The sequence below is a fragment of the Benincasa hispida genome, chromosome 6, assembly GCF_009727055.1.
Source record: "Benincasa hispida cultivar B227 chromosome 6, ASM972705v1, whole genome shotgun sequence".
Taxonomy (NCBI): domain Eukaryota; kingdom Viridiplantae; phylum Streptophyta; class Magnoliopsida; order Cucurbitales; family Cucurbitaceae; genus Benincasa; species Benincasa hispida.
The window spans coordinates 55,560,089-55,570,262 of record NC_052354.1 but is presented as its reverse complement, the minus strand read 5'-3'; positions in this window follow the sequence as shown (position 1 = coordinate 55,570,262).

The window sequence follows — 10,174 nt, the reverse complement described above, 5'->3', positions numbered from 1 at the left end:
AAATAAAATTATATTATTTAAATTTTAATATTTGAAATTAGGGGAGGGAAATAACTTTCCTTCTCCTATTCTCTCTTAATTCATGTATCGTGTGGGTGGTTAGGAGATGATGATCTTCTTATTCGTTTGACAAAGGGAGTATTACATAATTCTTTTGCAAGAGAAATTCCTTGAGATTTATTTTTTCTTCCCAATCTCTCAATTCTCCTCTCAATTGTTCTTTCACTTTCCAAAAAATATAGAGCTCACAAAATTCTTGGATTCTCATCCTAGAGAATATAGAGGAAATCAATTAGTGATGGTCATTTGGGTTAAATTAGGGTTTCGTGTTCGTGGTTTTTTTTTGCAGAGAGGAAAAACGTGGAAAAAGTTCTTCAAGGGTTAGTTTTCCATCTCCCTATTTTATTTTCTTAATTATTTATAGCATGCTATAAAATTTATTTTCGAATGCATACTATTTGTACTTTTCTGTAAAATTTTTGAACCTGTAAAATTTGGGAATTGGGTCTGATCCCGTTTCTGCTCAAGGACCTTAACTAATTCCTTCAATTTTTGTGTCCACAGATATAACCAATCAACATTTAGTCGACCCTTCACAAATTACTCATAACTATAGCTGGATGAAAATACCGTTTTACCCCTGTAGTTACATCTAACTCCTTAAATACCACTGATCCCTCAACAAACAGATTATAGTCCAACTATAAACTAGCACCTCTTGGGCTAGTGAGAGGTTGAGGGCTCAATGTTCAAGACTCGGAATCAGCTATTAAAGGAACAATTTATCTACTTAAGGTTGCGAAAGGAGTGAATTCCATGTTGTGTAGTTGTATTCTCAACTCCCTATTTGAACAAGTCCCCAAAATAGTAGGCTTTTTGAGTCGACTAACAAGGCCACTCTCACCCATATAAATCAAAGGATTGTCCTCATATTTAATTCACAACTCACTCAGGATTAAGGTCAAGTCACTTATGGTCATCCTAGTGAAATGTAAGTTTCTTCTAGCAATGGTGTTATATAGAGAGACTATTCATTTCATGGTCCGGTCCAAATCGTAATCAAGATGGTTAAAAGTGAACATATTTCAACAGCAATTGACAAGTTCAAATTTCCATACTCATATGAAAAGAAAAAGTCTCAATAAAGAATAGGGTATCCATTCCAAAAATGATAACTAAAATGAAGATTTTGTTGATTTTGAATGAAATATTAATCTTTATGGTATATATAACCACCAATCAAACGCATAAATATATAACCACCAATCAAACGCATAAAAGTAAGCGGTTTATAAATACTAGCCAACTTGAGCATAGTATAGTGGTAGTAATTGACATGCACTCGTTAGTTTATTAATCCGTAATTAAAATTGGTGTAATTGCAATGAGATTCTATTGATGGATCAATAGTAAAGATAGCAGGTTACACGTAATCTTTCAAAACACATTTTGATTACATATTTTGAGATGGGCCAACCGTTTATCATGATTACGGAACACGAGTAAACAACCACAAACGTAATCAAATAGGGTCCATTTTTTCAGATTACATGGATTATATTTGGGTGGATTTGACAAATGGCCAAAATAGAATAGTATTTTTAACAATGGTCAATTCAATTTTAGTTTGAAAAAATGGTCAAACAACTAAATCTTCTATTTTTATAAACTAAAAATGGACAAATATATCCTTGTTGTCAAATCACTATAATTTTGTTGTGTTTTAAACAAATCAATAAAATATCTGATGATCTTAACTACCAAACCAAAAATCCCCTAAAATTTCTAAAGTTTAAGATAATATACTAATTTAACAAACTAAAAAATGACCTTTTTTTTTTCAAAAAAATACTTGGTGTCCATGATAGTCTCAAAAGAAAGTAAAGCAATCTACTTGAAACTAGACTACACAAATACTTTGAAACAACTAAGATTTTGTAGGTTGAGTCTTGCAAAAACAACTAAAATCTTTTGATGGAAAAATTATATTTGACAAAAGGATTTTCTATTGGATAACTTAGTGCAGACATTGAAAATCTCATTGTTGGAATAATAAAAGGTAAATAAATAATATAAAAAAGACTTTAATAGATTTGAAAAAAAAATGTAAATACTTAGTATCTGCACATTTAAAAATCACTTAAAATTTTTTTTAAAAAAACAAAAAATAGTTAGTGCATGCAAATACTTGATGTTTGCAACTTATCAAAATCTTGAAGGTTAGAATAACAAAAAACAAGAAAATAGTGTAAAGAAGAATTTAATAGATTTTAAAAAAATGCAAATACCTAGTATTTACAACGTTGTATTGAAAATCTCATATCAAGATTACATTTTATTTCTAGAGAGAGAAAAAAATGATACCTTTCTTCCATCTTTAGTTCTTTTGGCTAGGGTTTCGTGCGTGTCTACATATATTCAATGAGATTAGGAGAGTTCCAGGTCCTTAAATTTGTCCAACCCTTCAATTTGTCCACAATAAAATATTTGACAAAAATATTGAACAAATATTGTGTACTTTTTAACTTTTCCTTGACCCTACAAAACCCAAACCACTCATTCTACTCCATGCTCTTGAAAACGATCAACAAAATAGTATATTGATGAACAAAGGTTGGGGTTACCATGTCGACTACTGTAGGGATTGAATCTCGAGCGAAAGCATTAGGATCATCTTGCATTTGATTTTTCTATTTTTAAAGAAACAAAAAAACAAGCTAAACATGACATAAATAGGATAAACAACATACTTAGCATGCTATAAAAGGAGAACCGTTCTTACCTTTGTAGACTCCCAAGCTTCTCGAAATTCCTCTTGATCTTCCCATGAACGCGTCTTCAACGATCACTAACACTATCACAAGAATAGCCTTGTTATTCTCAAGGATTCTAAGAGTTGGATGAGTGGTCTCTAACCCTTAGAAGAGGAAGATATAGAGAGATTGTAAAGAAGAATTATATAAAATAAATCTTTTGTGGAGGCTAGGGTAAGTTTTTTTCATAAAAACCATCTTGCCCTATATAATTTCTCTTTTATTCTTGCCAATTAATTAAATATTAATTACATAACTCCTTATTTAATTATTGGCTCATTAATCAAATAACCAAATATTAAATCTAATCTAATATATATAGTTAATTAATTAATTATATAAACATCACATGTTTATATTCTTCCACCTCTGTATCATTTTTTAATCAATTAATTAACCATTAATTAATCAATTAAGTAACTATATTAAATCATATTTAACATAAAGTTAATTAGCATATAAATATCACATATTTATATCTATATATCTCTCTAGGAAACTAATTCCTATAAATCTAATATTTGAATCTCATTCAAATATATCTCTTTTGCATAATTTGAATTATAGATCATATCTATAATTAATTATATATTAATCACATCAATATATAATTTCCTCAATTGATTTGAACAATTTAAATCATTCCTCATTAATATCAGTGAGCTAACAACGAGACCTTCTGAACTTATAGATGAGAAGCTCCAACGATATAAGATTAATTGGTTAAACTCATTAACCACATTAATCAATATTCGTTAACTGTGGGTACACTCTACTAAAGACCTATGACTGCACTCTTCTCACTGTAGATATATTTCTGTATCCATGGATATAGACCAATAACAACAAGTTAGTCCTTTACGAGTGTTCACAACACCAATTGGGTCAAATTATTGTTTTACCGTTGGGTTACCTCTGTATCCTTAAGTATCAGTGTTCTTCTAATGAAAAACCTGTTTATGGTCCAACAATTAAACAGAAACCTCTCTCGGGCCAATGAGAGGGTTGAGCCCTTTGTTCAAGTCTTGGAGACACTGCTTAAGTGAACATTCATCTACTTACGATAAAGTTGGGAAGGAGTGAATTCCATCTTGTAATATTATGTCCCCAGCTCCCCACTCGATTTTATTCTTAAAATGGTAGGCTTATTGAGTCGATGAATGGAGACTCTCACCCATACAAATCAAAGGACAATCCCTCGTGAACAGGAGTTCATAATATACGAAGGATTAAGACTAAGTTACCTAGGTCATCTTATTGAAATATGAACCTGACTAGTCAATGATGTTACATCTAGTGGTTACTATTTCTCCGTCCAGTCTCATACAAATTCATTGTATGAAACCCCACTCGCATGTCACCTACATGAATGCATTGGATCATTGCGTTTGTATCAAATACAGGGTGGGCCGTATCCATAGTGTCACCAAGATAAGGTACCCAACTTTATCCCTATACCGTAGACCCTTTAGGCTATATCTTGAACATCGATCCCTGTATGTCTCCACATACTGTTCAAGACTCATAAGACAACCTTGGATATTAGTTTATTGGACTTAGGGTTATTAAGACAAAATAGAATACAATATAATCAATAACATTTATTGAAATGACATCGATAACTCTTTATTGATGACGTAATACAATCAATAACATTTATTGAAATAACATTGATGACTCTTTATTGATGCCGATTAATTAATTACATTTACTATTTATGAGTTTTAGGGCATAAAACCCAACAACTACCCTATTGGACATCGTCTTATATCACTAGCTGCTAATGTTGTTTTCCTTTGATAGATATTGCAATAAATTTTGGCTTTAAGATTATACAACAAGGTTTCAAAATCCTTAAGTAGGTTTTTCATCGTCAATCTAATGCCTTAGTCGACATGTATTGATCAAAATCCTCAAGAAGTAGGGAATGTCTCATATTGTAATCTTAATTCAATTATATTTAAAATTAAATCCCAAAATAATCTCCCTAAAGAAGTTTCAAAATTTCGTGGGTTTTCCTAAAATCATGAGATTTTTTTGTTACCGTAGGTTTTCTTAAAATGAGAAAAAATATCCATGAATCATGTATATGGGAGGCATCGGCAGAATTGAAAAATTATGTCTGAAGATGGGCCCTACACATCATGTTTTTTTGCCATAAATCATACAATTCAGAAAATGGCCATATTTCCAATTGGATATTCTGTTTTGGCCATCCAGCAAAATTTCTCATTACATTTCACCAGGAATGAACATGGTCTCATTTCTTTACGATCAGAGGTTTAAGGTATAATCAGATATATAGCAGTAATTACACTATCATTTCGAAAAATAACAAAAGGCGGGATCCTTTTGAATTATAGCAAAATGCATGAATGTCACGTGAGTCCAATTTTCTGAAGTCCTAAAATGCTCCCATCGTCCCTTTTAATTGTAGTGTAATTAATTCAACATTTTTATTATTGAGACTGTAATCAATTGCTCGACTATATGTCCCACCAGATTTTCAAGGTCAACTAAGATCATAGATCATCATTTCAAACGGATAATTTTCCATAAATCTTGTGATTTACTAGTTGTTTTGAATTTTCGAATCTTATACATCAACTAATTTTAAAATTTTGTTTGAAATTTAAAATATCATATTGCATTAATTATCCTAACTGAGATTTGTTATTTTTGTTATACTTTATATTAATCTTAATCAAGATTCACGTGTTTTAAGTTATTTTGAACGTTATATTTATTATCCTTTTGTTTTAAACATAAGATATTAGAATACAACACGTAGCCCTAGTTTTCTTCATCCTATGTATTTTGTTCAATCGATGAACAGTCTACTTTGGAGGCTTGATTTAATTGATCAAATCCACTAGTGCATAAATGAAAGGTTCAACTTAATCGACCATCAACTAAGACTTCAAGTCGCAAAGTCTCTTCTTAGAGTGATTCCTATCGAGCCACTGTGAATAGGTAGGCCAAGCATATGACGATATTGGTATTAACCAGTTTGCCTTGGGACTCTTAAACCCAAGGAAGGATGTACCATCGTTGAATATGGTTTGTTTTTCTTTTGTTCATGAGATCTCCACGATTGACATTAATACTACATAATAATTGGTTAGTAATTTCAATTGAAGATTTTTAATTGGAATTTTCATACTCCAATCTCAATCGGTTTCTTTCTTCATGAATGTAATTATTTAGATAAAGTTTTTATTAGTCCAGTCCTCACTTTCTAAATTGATATTTTGAGTCTAGAACAAGAAAAAAGTATTGTTACAGAATTTTGGGTAAGTGCAAAAGCGAATTAGTGGTTTGGTTAATTGATTTTCAATTGTAGTGTATTTCTTTTTAAGTTTAGCGTATTTGTTGGACATAGTTTGGAGACTAATTGCAATGTATTTTTAGGTCACGTAAATATCTCATCGAAAGTGTCGCAAAAAACTTTTAAAAGACCTTTTATGACTACAAAATCCTCATCTGAATTATAATGTATCTATTTTTTTTTCCTTTGCACGTTTCTTTTATCATACATATTTACTTTCTCCTAAAATATCTCCCTTGTTTTAAATCATCAAATCATATTGTTATTCTTTTTTTCAAATAACAAAATTAAACCATTTTTTTTCAAATATCATTTTATTCATTTGTTTTGATTTTTTTGACACTTTTTCTACTTATCTTATGTTTTTGCATTTTGGTTTTTTAATTAGTTTGAAAATTTTATACAATAAAATATTGCATTTAAAGTAGTAGGGTGGAGAAAATTATGATTGCGATGGTAGATTCAGAGACAATGATTCTATTTGCAACAGCGCCATTATTAGGAGTTGAGGTCGGCAATAGAGCCTCTATCGAAGGAGTTGAGATAGAAGAAAATGGAACTGGAGTGATTACTAATGGCTTTGAAGGAGCAATAAATGAAGCCAATGGAGAAGGAGCCAAAGTCGAAGCCGATGGTGAAGTATTGGTAGAAGGAGAGGGAGCCACGCCCCATGAAGTTAGGGATGAAGACAGAATTCAAGTCGGAGGTGTCATCACTGTTGGTGGAGGATCCGATTTTGGAGAGGAAAATGGCGCCAACTTGGTTGGAGAAGAGGTCGGTGCAGTGGTTAGAGTATAGTCAATCGATAGTCTCTAGATGTTTGTTTTTGTTGGTGAAAATTTATTTTTAAATGAATAAAAAGGGGAGTTAAGAATCCCACATTGGTTATTTTAGCATTAAGATGTCTCCTCAAATTCACCCACCTTTCATTGTGGGTTTTGGCCCCAAGGGGTATCCATATTTTAGAGTGGGTGAAGACACCCACAAATGTGGGTATGGTGGACATCCCACGTGTCACAATCATACTTGAAATAAGTAGATTGTGACCCCACTAGTGCAGATAGTGCAATGGCGACACGTGAGTGTCAACACATCTACCAAAGATAGAGGGCCAAGAGAAGTGTCATGATGCGACTGAGGAGGACGGTGCATCATCTGACACACCAACATAAGTGAACAAGCATGCCATGTTGAACATTAATCAGAAAGACAAGCAACCATGTCATCGGTGGTGTCAGTGACAAGCTCCGTGGGGGCCAGATGGGGCCCCGGGCTGTGACCTCGGAAGGTGGGGTTTTGTCACGAGTTTGGACGAGCGACTTTAGAATTAGATGCATAATTATAAAATATGCAAGAACATCGAATTTCTTGTCAATCGAAGTTTAGATGGACACTCTACGTTGGTGAGTGACCGTTCCCTGTGGCCTATGTAAGCTGCTCCATGACACAGACAAATGTCTTGGGTGTCTTCCATCGAGAATGGGATCTCATGGACAGTGTCAGACGGCATGGGTGTGCCAGCATTGTATCCCTCCCCATGGATCAGAGGTTCAATGTAGCACCCGGTATGCTGTTTTGATTCAACAATGAATCAGAAGGGTTTAAGTCTCGATATGTCTGGATGAAAGCAGGCCCGAACAGGAGAGAGAAAGTTGATGAAATCCTGACACTCAGGATGGCATCTCAAAGCATCAGTGGGACTAGATAGTTTCTGGTTGACCCAATACTTGTCTGAGTTATCTCGGTAAGATTTTAATGGCCCGGTAAAGCGTGGTAGAAGACCATTAGGCCGATAGAAGCCCGGTAGGCGCCGAAGTAGGTCGGTAGAGTTTTGATAACCATTTTTATGTCTCGGAAAGCCCTGATAAGTGTCTGAATCATCCAGTAAGCCCCGGTAAAGGGTAGTAAACTTGTTTTGGCCCAACGAAGGGTCAGAACTCATTCCAATGAAGTTTTGAAGCGATGTTAAAATATGAGGGACGTGTTGTTGGGAACCAAGATGATGAAAAGAGATATGACGAGGATAAAGAAATTCGCCTAAGGTCTGATGAAGCTTTAAACAGTCGAGCAAAAAGTAAGTTGGGACTTGAGTATCCCTTAAGGCTGACAATGATCATGGATTAATAATGGTGCTGCACGATTGGAGAAGTACGATAGTGACACCACGTGCGTCGCAGCCGTCTGATTGGGCGCGGTGCGCGCGCGTGTGTAGTTAATTTTTATTAAATAATAATAATATTTNCCGTCTGATTGGGCGCGGTGCGCGCGCGTGTGTAGTTAATTTTTATTAAATAATAATAATATTTTATTTTATTTTTAATAATAAATTTTTTTGGTCATTTGTGCTTTACGTAGTCATATGTACTTTATGTAGTCGTTCGCGTTTCACGTGATCGTTCTCCCGTTTCCAACATTTGCGTGCATCCTCCACTTTTGCGTAATCCTCGTTTTGAAGGAACTCTTATCAAAGAGTACCTCTGAGCGGAAGCGAGATCATTCCAAACTCATTGTGACAAAATTAACGCATTCACAATCAAACAGACTAGTTATACAATATACAATAAATTACAGGCATGCTTTGAAACTTTAAACAACAAGAGAACGAAAACATACCAGTTGAAGAACCCTTCTTCACAGAAATCTCATTCTTTTCCAAGGACTGCTCCTCTTGCTCTCGTTGAGAATGTCCAAGCAATCGTCCACCAAAACGTCTACCCACGAACGACCTCCTCACGAACATGGCAGCAGGGAAGACACCACCATTTGGAACCCTTGGTATTCTCGATGTGAGAGTCCAGGAGGTGTGGGCTCTGTTGGATTTGGTAGAGGGAATGAGGAAGAGAAGATCGTATACCACGACCAAGAAAATGGGAGAATATCGGGTGTCTATCGTATAAATGATGCTTGATCGTTTAGGTAGAGGTACACGATCGTTTAGTAAAAGGGTCGCGATCGTATAGACGATCTTTTAGTAAAATGCTTGGGCGCACGATCGTGTAGGAAAAACCTAGACGATCGTTTAGCAAATCCTATGTGATCGTTTAGTAAACTGCGTGTGTGTATACGATCGTTTAGAAACGTTGAGCTATCATATAGGCTCTTGGTTTGCTATGCGATAGGTAGTATATACTAAACGTGAGCGAATCTCTGATTCTCTTGCAAAATGAAAACCATTTTCATTTTATCCTTCAGTTACGAAAACTGAATGCAACCTCCACCTATCATTCGGTTACGGAGAAAAAGCCGGGCAACAATTATCCTATAATTGTCAAATTAAATAATAAATATAATCATATTATATTCATTAACCTATGGTTTAATATCACATCAAATGCAACTTATGAACCATAGTCTTTTTCTCCTCCATTAGATATAAATCATATTTACATAATTTTCCTCCAATTAATGTATCTCATACATCATGTTAATTATATCATATATAATTGAACTCTCCCTTGTCAATTTAAACACTTCAAACTGACCTAAAAACTAATTCTCAACTTGAATCTATTGAGCTACCAAGGAGACCTTATGGACCTATGGCTTGAAGCTTCAACAGTACGTGAATAGCTTACTAAACTCTTTAGCCACGAGATCCACCATCCCTTAACTGCCACACATTCCACTAAAGACCAACAGCTGCACTCTTCTCACCATAAATATATTTTTGTGTCCATCAGATATAACCAATTAACAGTACGATAACCCTTCACAGATGCTCGTAAGTACAACTGGGCTAATTTACTGTTTTGCCCCTATAGTTACGTCTAACTTCTTAAGTACCACCGATCCCTCTAATGAACAATACAACATAGTTCTACTATGTGTGGACACCTCTTAGGCCACGAGAAGGTGTGTGGCGCCACATCGTTTAAGCCACAGAATCAACTCTTAAGGGAGCAATCTATCTACTTACCCCTACTTCGGGGAAGAAGCGAATTCCTTCTTATGTAGCTGAGTTCCCAACTCCCATATCAGACAAATCCCCAAAGTGGTAAGTTTGAGTCGACGGTCTGGCCACTCACACCCATGC